Source organism: Pelecanus crispus, chromosome 2 (assembly GCF_030463565.1).
Source record: "Pelecanus crispus isolate bPelCri1 chromosome 2, bPelCri1.pri, whole genome shotgun sequence".
In the NCBI taxonomy this organism is placed as follows: Eukaryota; Metazoa; Chordata; class Aves; order Pelecaniformes; family Pelecanidae; genus Pelecanus; species Pelecanus crispus.
In genome coordinates, this window is record NC_134644.1 from 131,337,461 (window position 1) to 131,350,608 (window position 13,148).

Below are 13,148 nucleotides of genomic sequence, written 5' to 3' on the forward strand. Positions count from 1 at the left end.
AAAGGGACTGTGTTTTCTTCTGTCGTGCTAAATCAAGGGTCATCATACATCCAAGGCCACCAGTATGGTAAGCTGGAAATCAGGGTGTGGATGCTCTTAAATATTTTAATCATATTAAATAATTTTATTGGATTTTATTACTTATTTTATTCCCTAGAGCTGTTCTGCAGAGGCCACATTGCTTTCATTAGTTTCCATATTAATATAGTAAGAGACACATTGTTTCCTTTGCAGATATTCTTAAAACTATTGATTTACTCATTGAAAATCTTAATCTTTCTTAAATGAATATGGATTTTCAGACAAGGGAAATATTAAGTGTTTTAGGAACCAATACATTTATAGCTGTATGTGGAATGATTACTACATTAATGTAAATTGATATATAGATTTTAAATTCTGGGTTACAGTTTGCAGTATAAAGTGGAGAAGCCTAGGATAGTTAGTGGAACAAAACCAATTAAACTATGGCAGCACAGTCCTAAGTAATGGCTAATTTAGGTGTTTGTCTTAGATTTGATTAAAGCATGAATATAATTTATATGTATCTCTACAAATTTGAAAGGGCCACAGCTCTTAGAATACTAATGACATAAGTTTCAGACTTTTGAGAAAAAGAAACTGAAACAGCAAAAGGTTATGATGTATGTCACCTGACACAGATAAACCTGAAACACTAATCATGATCTCACAAGTCCTCTAGTAAAAGGAATCTCAAAATGAAGAGCACCAGTATAAACCATTTCAATGTGCGTATAGAAGTGCTATTTGAGATACTAATAATTTTAAAGCACTGGTTGTCCTGAAACCTGATGCAGTCTCCAGGAATTTCACAGTGAAATAAATTCTAAGTTTCTGTTTCCAGCTGTTTTCAGACTATTTCAGAACACTTGCTATAGAAATGTATTTCACCTATAGTGAAATAGTAACAAGCAAAGTAAAAATTTTTGAGATGCTGAGGCTCTTTTGTTATGGATATCTCCTCTCATTATTAAATAATTAATTTGTATATTGTAGCTGTACTGTGATACAAAATAATTCCATGTACCTGACATGGAAAAATGCTGAAGTAAGGGTTTAGAAACAAAGTTCTTCATTAAAATCAAATTTTACTGTGTAGTTGTTTAAAGTAGGATTCTAGCATCTTCTGCATTTTTAATAAGCAACAGTTCAGAGAAAACCGATTTCCATCCTTTTTGTTATCAGAGAGAAAACTCATTTCATGGAGTATTCTATGGAGTTATCAGGGGAATATAGTTATTGTTCATATTCAGGGTGGCTGCTCCATTTACCCATAGAGCATATATTTAGGTACCAGCAAGTCTTGGGTTCTTTCCAAGGCATTGTGGAATTACTTTACGGTGTCTGATTTACTTTAAAGCTTCTTGTTATTGCCATTTAGAAACAAAATTTATCCTGCACACATCCTGTTTAAAACAAAAATTTGTCCCCTGTTGAGCAAAGATAAAGAATATTAGAATATGTTTTTGTGGCTAAAGGTTGTGTTCAAATTAACTGCAAAGGTAAACCTATATTTGTGAATTCATTGTGAATTGGACTTGGATTGATTGATACAATACAAATTCTGGTTTCAAATGCACAGATTAGTATTACTTACTGGAGAACTAAGTCTAAGGTATAGTCAGGTAATGTAGTCTTGATTTTGTTTTATGCTTTGATTATTTTAATGAAAAGTATCACTTCTGTAAGTTACTGTGAGCTAGACTACATGTATTTCCTTGATTACATGCGTATTCTTTCAAGATGTCAACGTATGATCATTTTGCTCATTTAAAATCAACAGTGAAAACAGGCAGTGGTTTCCATGAGCCAAGTGAAGCAGATTTGGCAGCAGATGGATGCAATATGTATCGATTTTTCATACTTTTGAATTGGGTATGATGTCTGAAAGTGTAACTTTATGAAAGTACTCGCTAATATTGATGTAAGAACCTTGATTCACAGTGTCCTGGGCTTGCTTTAAAAAGAATGGACTTAACTCACCATTGATTGGGATTACAGGTTAAACCTGTAGGGAACTATTTCATGCAAGGAAAACTTGCTAGAATTTGTCAAGATACAAGTGCTATTGCTTCTATTCTCAGCTGAAATTTCCTATGTTATTTCACTACAAATATTCTTGGAAAGCAGAATGGGAAACCCACATGCAAAGCTGAGGCAAAAAAGAGAAGATCTATTCTGCTATTCCTGAATAGGTCAGGACAATGTCTTGGGGAATAACCCACTGTTTTATACCTACTCAGATATAGTCTGGAAATCCCCACAGAAGATGTGAAAAATAACAAGGCTGTTATTTTGTTGCCATAAATTGAAATGCCTAACAAAGATCTTCTACTCCTTCAGCCTTTTCTTAACATCCTGTGAGGAGTCTGAGAGACACGTGTGTTTCATCCATGTGAGAAGAGTCTGATTTCCCATTACAGCACCTAAAGCATTCCTTACTAGCTTCCCAGCAAGGGTAGCATCACCTATACTCCGTGTCATTACTGTGGGGGATAGCTACCTCAATCCAGATGGGTTCGCTTTACTGAGTGGGTTGGCGTATTTATGTGAGTAAGCTTATGTAGTCACTTACAGTCTGTTCTCGTTGGAAGATGTAGAGAAATAGGCTTTGTCTTTCAAAACTCACAAAATTTTCATCCAGATGAATTTAATCTCAGGACAGACAATTTTCCAAACAGCCTGTCACTCAGTGAAACACTTTCTTTAGAAATTTGAGAGTCTTGGCAAGATGGAAAGTAAAAGATCTAAACAAAAATTTGCATCAAGGAGGTCAAGCTCAGAGCACCACTGCTGAAAGAGGAAAACACTCGGTTTGAAAATCCTGTGTCAGAACTGTGTCACCTTAAGTGACAAATCTGAGGTTGTAGCTCCACAAACTTTTTCATGGTGACAAAACCAATAACACCGATCCAAATTAAATTATTAGGTGTTGGGTTTAGTCCAGTTTTCCTCTGAGAGTAGTGTTCGTGGAACCGTAGCTGGAGCAACTTGTCTGCTTTGAGTTTATATCAGCACTGGAAGCTTTTCTTGTGGCTTGTGGTATATACATAAATGTCTAATGCTTCAGGTGGCATCTGAGTTGCAGCTTTCAGCACGTTGTTGACTAAACCATCAGAGAAGCATCTAAGTGCCATTGAGGGTTTGGGTCTACACAGCACTTCCCTCTGTTTATAATCCTAGTATAGCAAAACTGCAGCAGCTTACAACTTTTTCTGGGGCGACAATTGCTGTTACTAATTCGGCTTCAAAGTTTGCGCCTCTTAAAAATGTGGAGCAGAGTTCACAACTCCTGTATTGTATCTTTTTCATAACAAGAAAAAATCAAATATGCACGATGGAGCCTGAATAACTGCTTTCCCTCAATAAGCTTCATGCTGAGAATGTTGTTAGGTTGATGCAAACAGCCATGCTGCCTGCCTTCAGGGGGAGGTCTCGCCAGGGAACATGACCACTAGATGGCTGAGAAAGGAAAAATAACACTTGGTAACAATTTGTAGCAGCATAATCTTCATTCCTATACTTTATGAAAAAATGAAAAAAATTGCAATGTCTTGTATGTAATCTATGTTTAGAAGCAGAGAGCAAATCACTTGCTTGTATTTATAGATAATTCTCTAGTTTTAGCAGAATTTGAAAAATCTGATTTGATACACAACTGAAACTCTTTAGGGTAAGTTGGACATGCATATTCTTGCATTCCTAACAACCTTAATGCTTCTGCCAGTCAGGATGAGCTATTTGGATTGACTTGGTATATGTGAAGTAGTTCAGGATGACTACTCGTTGCTATCAAAATATATGTCCTGTTAATAGTTCAGCCAATATGGGCTTACTGCTGTAGAGAAGCTGCCTACTGCAGTAACACAACATAGCATGTTCAGGCTTGTTCTGTTGCCTGACAACCTTGACATAATTGTCCTATTTCCTCTATTTGTGTAACAGTCCCTGGCTACAACACACATCCTTGGGCAAGAATTTTCATTTTACTGTTCCTGAATGGCCTTCATATAATTTGCTGTGCACGCATGACCTGGGTATTGTAGAAAAAATTACAGAAATCCTAAACTTCAGCAGGGCAGCTAGCTGCCCTTTGTAATCCAGAATCAATTTGTTTATGTACTTTAGTTTAGATTTGTGTAATGCCATAGCTTTTCACTTTACACAACACTATAATACCACTGCTAAGAATTTATTTTACATAGGAAAAGTATTGGCTGCTTTTAGTGTCCTTTGGTTGTGATCTGCTGATGGCAAGTGTGGATAGCAGTGCATCTAAGATTAGAATTTTCCCTTAAGTGAAATATTAGAAATTCCTGGGATTCCTTCTGCAGTGTAACTTACGCTGTTCCCCACCTCTGCAGCCTGGCAATTAAGCAGTCTCCTCTTCCTTGAGGAAAGGTTTGATTCCTTCACGGCTCTGTTTCCTGCATTACTCACTTTTACATTCAATACCTTCAGAAAATGTTGCCAGTTGCTCTTGGTAGTGACCAGCAATCTGCCTTTCATTTTGGTTTTCCGCTATCATAACAAGATTATTGCTCATCTCTGTAACACTGGTGCTGCCATTAATGACACTCCTTTTTTGGTTAGAGTCTGAAACATGATGCTGGTGGTCTGTAACCACAATAAATACATTTTCATGAAGTTATTAGAGTACTTTTTTAACTTACCAGATCTTTTTCTGTCAATGTGAACATTTTTGTATGTTACTGGTTAGAGATCTGAAATAAAAGCCAACAGACTTTTCATTATGACCTCCTATCACATGTAAAATTGTATTCCTGTTTCATAGAGAGAAGCTTAACAAACTGACTGTATAGACAAATACATATTATGGTATGTACTAATCTTTTCAGATGCTTTTTCAGACTTTTGGCCTAATCAAGAATGTTACAATATTCTGTTCACTTTTATTCATGGTTTAGAGGATCTTTACTTCTGCTAAGGACAAAATAACTTAACATCTCAAAAAAGGGACAGAGTTTTTGAACATTTTGTAGCTAGGTGACAGTAAGATTGCCTTTAACTTTGTCTTTGAATTTACATCAACAATAAGGCCATAGCATACCCCCGAGTTTTGGAAAAGTTTGTAATCATTCTTGCATGCTATGTTCAGCCTGAGAAATATTCACTCAAGTTTTTCAATATATTCATCATTAATGGATTTTGTGACCCTAATACCTTCCAAATAATGCTATACTTGCCTAAACTTCACGGTCTGATGCCATTTGAGATGTCCTAGGGGTATTCAAGACAATATCACAAGACTGGCAGATATGACATAGGACCTTGTTGAAAACCTGCATCCTTGTAAAGCAGCACCTTGGTTGAGAGCAGGGTCTTGGTTGGAATATGTGATTGCTCATACAGTATAAATAGCTTCTTTTGGAGCTGAATTTATTATAGACCTGAAGTGTTCTTAAATTGACACCTGGGAGTGAATCTCAGTGTCTGAGCTAGATAAAACCCCATTTCTGATGCTACCTCTTCAGCTGCCTCAAGTGTTACGTGAAATTACTCCAGTTTGTAGATTGTCTGGAAATACTCCAAACCTCCCTTTGTGCCAAGTAATGAATAACAATAACAGTGTTGTGACGTCCCGTGTAGACAAACCACATTAACTTCACTCTTCATACTTCCTAAATTAGAACTACAGTAATATCCAGGAATTACAGATATTTTCCAATATCTGTAACCTCCATGAGTTCTCATGATTTACGTTAGAGCGAGAGAAACTAACTGATTTCCCAAGTTTACCTCTGTTATCCTTGATAACAGGAAGGTAAACAGTGTCAGTTTTAACTATGACTGTCACAGCTTGGAAAGCTCATTTGTCAAACAAGTTTTCCCTCCTCTTACAGCATGAGCAAGGAGACCATCCTCTGAAACACTGTGCTGTATTTATAGCATCTTAAATACAAAGCAGTGAAGAAGGACAACTAATGGAAAAAATAACAGTAGTCAAGAACTGAGGGAAAAAATTATTCAAGTGGGAAGGTAATTGGCTTTTGTCTGTACTTGGCCTTTAAATCAACGGTTTTGTACTGCTAGGTGTAAGTAAAATTTTCAAAAGTGATACTTATGCAATCTCCAATTTTCTAAAAAGAATAATGCTGGAACTGGTAGAAACTCATGGTGGAAAATCTAAAAATCAGAGGTAACTTAGTGAGAGTAATCATGACATTCTATTTCACAATCCTGAGGAAGATTCCCTGGAATGAAAAAGAACAGTATTTTTCTTAAGGAAAGCCTGGCCTGGAGGGTTGCACATCATTTGGCCTAACTTTGATAACCAGGAGGATATTAAAAGAAACAATTAACACTACATTACAAGGAGTGAGATGATAAAGAAACTAAAAGAAAGCAGACAGATTTTTCGAGAACAAATTTTGTCAATTCAACATGATTTCCTATGTTGGTAGAGTAAGTGGTTGAGTGTTTTAGGGAGAAGCAGTAGATATAGCTTGATGATAGTAGAACTTTTGATGTTGTGTCATGGTTTAACCCAGGAGGCAGCTGAACACCACACAGCCATTCGCTCACTCCCCCTGCAGTGGGATGAGGGAGAGAATTGGAAAAAAGGTAAAACTCGTGGGTTGAAGTAGAGACAATTTAATAGGACAGAAAAGGAAAGAAAAATAATAATAATGATAAAGGAATATATAAAACAAGTGATGCACAATGCAATTGTTCACCACCCGCTGACTGATGCCCAACCAGTTCCTGAGCAGTGGCCATGCACCCCACCCCAGCCAACTCCTCCCAGTCTTTTGGTTCAGCATGGTATCATATGGTATGGAATATCCCTTTGGCCAGTTTGGGTCAGCTGTCCTGGTTGTGCCCCCTCCCAGCTTCTTGTGCACCTCCAGCCTCCTTGCTGGCAGGGCAGTATGAGAAGCTGAAAAGTCCTTGACTTAGTGTAAGCACTGCTCAGTCGCAACTAAAACATCAGCGTGTTATCAACATTACTCTTATACTAAATCCAAAACACAGCACTATACCAGCTACTAGGAAGAAAATTAACTCTATCCCAGCTGAAACCAGGACACCAGCCAATTGTGGTAACAGTGACACTAGCCCTTGGTGTGATGAGAATGGTGAAGAAACGGGCTATTGTAAAAAACTGCCTATTGTTGAGACCTTAGGTTGTTGCAACAGGCAGTGGGACTCACTTCCAGAAGAACCTCATCGCTGCCTGGGCCAAAGAGCATGGCATTGAGTGGGTATATCACATCCCCTTATCACTAGCCTCAGGGGAAATCGAATTATATGATGCAGTGTTAAAGACTAACCTGAGAGCAATGGGTGGTGGGACATTCAAACATTGGGATACACATTTAGCAAAGGCCGCCTGGTTAGTCAACACTAGGGGATCTGCTGATTGAGCTGGCCCTGCCCAGTCAAAACTTTTACATACTATAGAAGGGGATAAAGTCCCTGTAGTGCACGTAAAAAAATATACTGGGGAAGACAGTTACTCTCTTTTAAATTGAGGACATGTGGTCCAGATTAAATCACAGTTAAGAATAGTTATCAGTGCCTTCACTTATGAATTGAAATGTTATTTTAGATGGCATGCTGATACAGGTCCATTTCTTTATTTTGTGCTTCTAATAATGAGTCAAATGAATATAGATTATACTTAACAAAATTTCTGGATTTTATCAACCTGGGAAGGGCTGCAAGCATTATAAAGGATAAAACTAGAAGTTATAGTTATCCTGGTAATTTTGAGAAATAACCTGAGATCAACAAGAAGAAATTCAATTAAGAAAAACACAACTAATAAATGTGCAAATGTAAAGAAAAGAATAACTGACTTTATGAAGGGGGAGAATCTTAAGGCAATAGTAGCATGTGAACCAAGCCACTTATCTAACAGAATACTGGGGGTTAGAAATGATTCAGCCAGAACAGTTTGAGCAGTTGCTGTTCCTTAGCGGGGAGTTACTGCACCTCAGCTGAGACATAACTGACTGCAGTTACATTCCTAGTCCCCTGCAGTGTAAAATAAAATACATTACCTCAATCTCTTTCTTTTCTCATCACGTTCTTAATGATCTGGGTCAACAAAGCTGCTGTGAAAAAAACCAGAGGTCATCTTGGCAAGCATGAAGAAGAACATGTGTGACACCCAAGAGTTAATTATTTCACTATACAAAGTAGCTATGAGACCTCAGGTGAGTACTGCATCTATGTTTGCACACCACACTTGAAGAAAGATAGAGATAAGCTAGGGGTGGGTGAAGAGGTTTGAAAACATGATTTATGAGTAGAGATTGAAGGCTCAATGTCTACTCACAAATGAAAAGATGGTGATCAGCTGTTCTCCTTGGCCACAAGGCGAAATAATTTATCTCAATTTATTGTCCCCCCAACATAAATAAAGTATTATTAAAAAGCACTTTAATAGTGTTTTCAGTGCAAATGGAATTGTACTAGATGTAAGCAATTGCTTTCACAATATAAAATATGGTGTGAACAAACAGTATTTCAGAGATTGTCATAACATGCATTTTGATATTTTCCTTTATCAACAAAACAGCATGAAGTTCTCAAAATGTGTTAACAGGGTATGACAGTAGAGCTGCTCCCTCGTTTCTTGAGTTGGATCCCAGCAGTGAGGGAACGGTTAGCAATAGACTGTGCAGGAAAAGAATGGAAGTAGGTGCAGCACCTGAACACCACAGGGAGTTCCTCTCCGTTGGCTCCTCACAGACATTCCCCTCACCCAGCTGTATGACAAATGACTCCACCACCTTCCTTTTCACTTCCTCCTCTAAATTAATCCCGGGTACTCAGCCCCCTCAAACATCTTCCACATTTCATCCATCAGCAACCTTCAGTAACCTCACACACTCTTCCCCATCCTGAGAACATCTGTACAGGAGCAGGCACCTCCTTTTGGCAGTGGTAGAGAAGGTACTGTGCCATTCATGAGGTGATGTGTAATTTTATGGAAATTAGTTTATTAAACAGTTCACAGTATTTCCCAGGGAGTGCCACACACTGCTGAATCACCATCATCCATTCCTGCAACATATGCTCCATATGACTCCATTTTATAATAGTATTTTCATTTTTATTATCTTTATATCAAGATTTTTATTAGTATGAAGACTCATACATTCAGCATGATACCTTGTCCTTAGAGTGTACCCAAACTCACCAATCTCTGTAAAGTGGTCAGAAAGCTAGGGTCATCTACTGCGTGGTTGTTTCTGCAAATTTAAAGTGAAAGTTTTTCTAAAGCAAAGATCAGACTCTGAATTTACACTTGATCTTGTACAGCAAGTGGGAAATTGTCTGAACAAAACTGACTTGGATTTTATATTTTACTCATATAATGTGACAATTGTTTTAAGATTATTTTCTGCATTGTGGTAGAGGACAACCAGATGACAGCCCCACACTAGATACTGTATAATCAAACACAATATAAAGGTCCCCCCACCTCAGAAAGATTGCAATTAAGAGACCAGCCATACCAGGTGACTGGAACAAGCCTGTAGATGAAAGTCAGAGCTTTAAGTGAAGGGAGAATAATACTCAATTCATACCTAGTTAAGAGGAGTTATGATATTTGGAAACATTTAGCGAGCAAAACTAAGTCTCATAAGAGTGCAGTTTTCTGTGTGCATTACAGTGGAAAGGAGTGTGTATGTATGTGTATAAAAATATAAAAAAATCACCTTTCATATTTTTTTCCACTGCAGGCTACCTGGAAAATTTATTGGATAATTATTTTCCATGATTTAGTGCCTATTAAATGAAGTACTTGGTACCTCTGTTAGATGTCAGTCTCTTGTAGAGAGTTCCTTAATAGCAAAGTGCTAGCTGTTGAACAAGGAAGAGCATGTCCTTAGAATCATAGGATCATTTAGGTTGGAAAAGACCTTTAAGATCATCGAGTCCGACGGTAAACCTACCACTGCCAAGTCCCACTAAACCATGTCCCTAAGCACCACATCTACATGTGTTTTAAACACGTCCAGGGATGGGGACTCAACCACTTCCCTGGGCAGCCTGTTCCAATGCTTGACCACTCTTTCAGTGAAAAAATTTTTCCTAGTATCCAACCTAAACCTCCCCTGGCGCAGCGTGAGCCCATTTCCTCTCATCCTATCGCTAACTATGTGGGAGAAGAGACCAACACCCACCTCACTACAACCTCCTTTCAGGTAGTTGTAGAGAGCGATAAGGTCTCCCCTCAGCCTCCTCTTCTCTAAGCTAAACAACCCCAGTTCCCTCAGCCGCTCCTCATAAGGCCTGTGCTCCAGACCCTTCACCAGCCTTGTTGCCCTTCTCTGAACACGCTCCAGCACCTCAATGTCTTTCTTGTATTGAGGGGCCCAAAACTGAACACAGTATTCCAGGTGCGGCCTCACCAGCGCCGAGTACAGGGGCACAATCAGTTCCCTAGCCCTGCTGGCCACACTGTTTCTTGTGGTTATAGGACCAGTGCAGTAACAGTTCTTTATAAAGAAAAATAATTGTTGAATTTTAGGGAAAAATATGATGGTCCTAGAATTGTTTTCTACTGCTGATAAACCCTGTCCATTGTGGACGTTTTTCTTGACTCTACCTCCCATGCGTCTGTGAATTTTTCCGTAGTCATACCTAGTGAATAGATTGAGAAATGGAGATGACTTATCGTAAGTCATTCAATTTAGTATATATTAGAGCCAGAGACACTGACTTTGATACACTCTAGCCATGAATCATAATTATTGCTCTAGGTGAATGTTCAGACAGCAGTCAGTGGAAATCAAATGGCTGTGTAGTATTTTGTGATATGAGAAATGGAACATGGAAAAGCTGGACTTGGACTGTGCAAACTCTTCCCAGTTCCTCAAGGTAATTGTATTGCCATGAACACAGCTAATCCTAAAAGCACACACACACCTGATAACCTACATGCACCTCAGACTAGGAAAGAGGATCTCTCTTAATTGGTGAGAAAATAGAAGAAAATGTTATTGGCTTGCCTCAAGATTTACTGGTTGTTTTCACAACTAAAAGCTTTGTAATTGTTGATTTTAACCTTTCGCATGGACAGCTCATCACGTCATGTTCCTAGCTGCCAACTTTACTTAAATACATTGCAGTAGGGAGCAAATCTCTAAATCAAACATGGTAGTTGATTCGTATTAGAAAAACCAACAACTTAATCAAGTATCTGACATAGCCGGTTGCAACGGAATATTTAAATCTGGAGGCAGTGTAAGTCAGGAGTACATTTTCTTAAGAATAATCCAAATATTTTAGATTGGATTAATTTAGTTGTTTTCATCATAAATGCATTTGCAGAAAAGGTGATGATACCATGTCAAATTTTACTTAATGCCGATTTCTTTGGTTGGAAACTGACTTTGTAATATTTGACTCCATTTACAAAACAAAGCTATTTTTTGACTTTTTTTCCCTTGATTGTTTTATTTTCTTAAAAAGAGCATTGGGATATTTTCTGGAAATTACATTTTAAAGTTGTGGTTTTTTTTTTTTTTCCAAATTCATGGATAACACACTTCTTGATTCTTCCTACTCGAAAGATTCACTGAAAACTAACCTTCAAGTTAAAGCTTATTAATAAGAAACCTGAAAATAAAGTTCCTATTAATTTTAAAATACTCTTAGCTGCGTTTATGCCATATATATGTGGAAATTATTTTGTCTGATTCATTTTTCTCAAAAAATGAACACTTGGTCTCCTGAAAGTAAGGCATTACATTGATACAAATAGGCTGACAATTGCTAATCAGTTTTGAAAGCTTTGGCCTGTGTATAACTGTTCTCACATAGACACATACACATCATTACAACACCTTAAAGAACTTTATAATGCTTATGGAAGTGTAACTCTGAAATTAACAAAATTAGTTTTGTATTGTTTGAAATGCAGTAAATGCAAATGCTTGTCCTGTAGTATGCCTTTATTTATTTTCTTTTATCTGTACAGCCAACTTTCTGTAATGTTTTCCATTTGGAGAGTGGCCACCTATGGTGGCTGTTTATCCTGATATGTACGCCCATGTGTAGGCAGCTTCAGTCTGTAATCCAAACAGAAATTTTCATTTAAACAAACCCAAGTCTGCTGATCCTATCTCAGCAGGTGTAAATTAAGAAACTTGTGGAGTTGATGGTAGCTTAGGGGCTCACAAGATCCAGAGCTAAAATACTTTGCAAGATTGTATTAGGGGACTATTCTAATTAACAAAGGACATTCTAATCCCAAATAAGGGTGTAATTGCTGACAAATTGTATTTAACTGGTTTAAAAACATGTTTCAAGATGACATATATAACATATAAAATAGGATGCCACCAATACAGCAATTAGAAAATCTAGAATCACTGCAGAACCTTTTAATTAGTAGAACTGTTACTTTTACCTTAAAGAGGGGATGAGGAAGTTTGTGCAGAAAATGAGTATAGGGCCACTGGGAGGAGGGACAGTCAAAAAGCCTGTTAGTTCAGCATTTATGGGTCAAGTATCATGATTCTCAGGTTTGTAAGGTTTGTCTTCCATCTCTGCCAGACATCCTATACTTGTATTCAGCAAACTCCCAAGTTAAAAGCAGAAGTTAACTTAGTGTTGAAAAACTATTGACTAAGAAGATGCATTTTCAGAATGCTGCAGCATTTTTTAGATAGACAAAATATTTCATTTGGTGTTATTAACAGAAGTCCAAAATGAAAAATTAAATAATGTAATCCTTCTAAGAATAAAAGATACTCCTGTGAGAAATTGCTAACAGGTGGGATAGTGTAGAAAAATGCAGTAGGGAAAATATTTTTTTCGTGTTTCATTTTGATACCTTTTCTCCGTACATGCAGATTTTGGCAGATTTTGGGACTGTGGGCTATGAACCATAAAAAAGCTGAAGTCAGTCTAGCTATGTTTATTTTACATGTCTGAGAAGACAGAAATTGCCAGGAACAGAAAGCCAGGAATTTTCTCAAAGTGTACATACTATCTTGTTTTTCTGTGCTTTGTCTGCAGTGTATATCCTTTTCAGTAAAATAGTTTATATGTTGTAGATAATAAATGGAAACACTGTAATGCAGCTGAAGAGTTATTTTGTGTAGTGGCAATTATTTTTACTGACACAGATACTTCCATCC

At 37.5% G+C, this 13,148-nt stretch overlaps 1 pseudogene; it reads right to left on the reverse strand.

Annotated features, from left to right (window-relative positions):
- Positions 1-9,968: 9,968 nt before the first annotated feature.
- LOC142592887 (uncharacterized) lies at positions 9,969-10,688 on the reverse strand (annotated as a pseudogene).
- Positions 10,689-13,148: the final 2,460 nt, after the last annotated feature.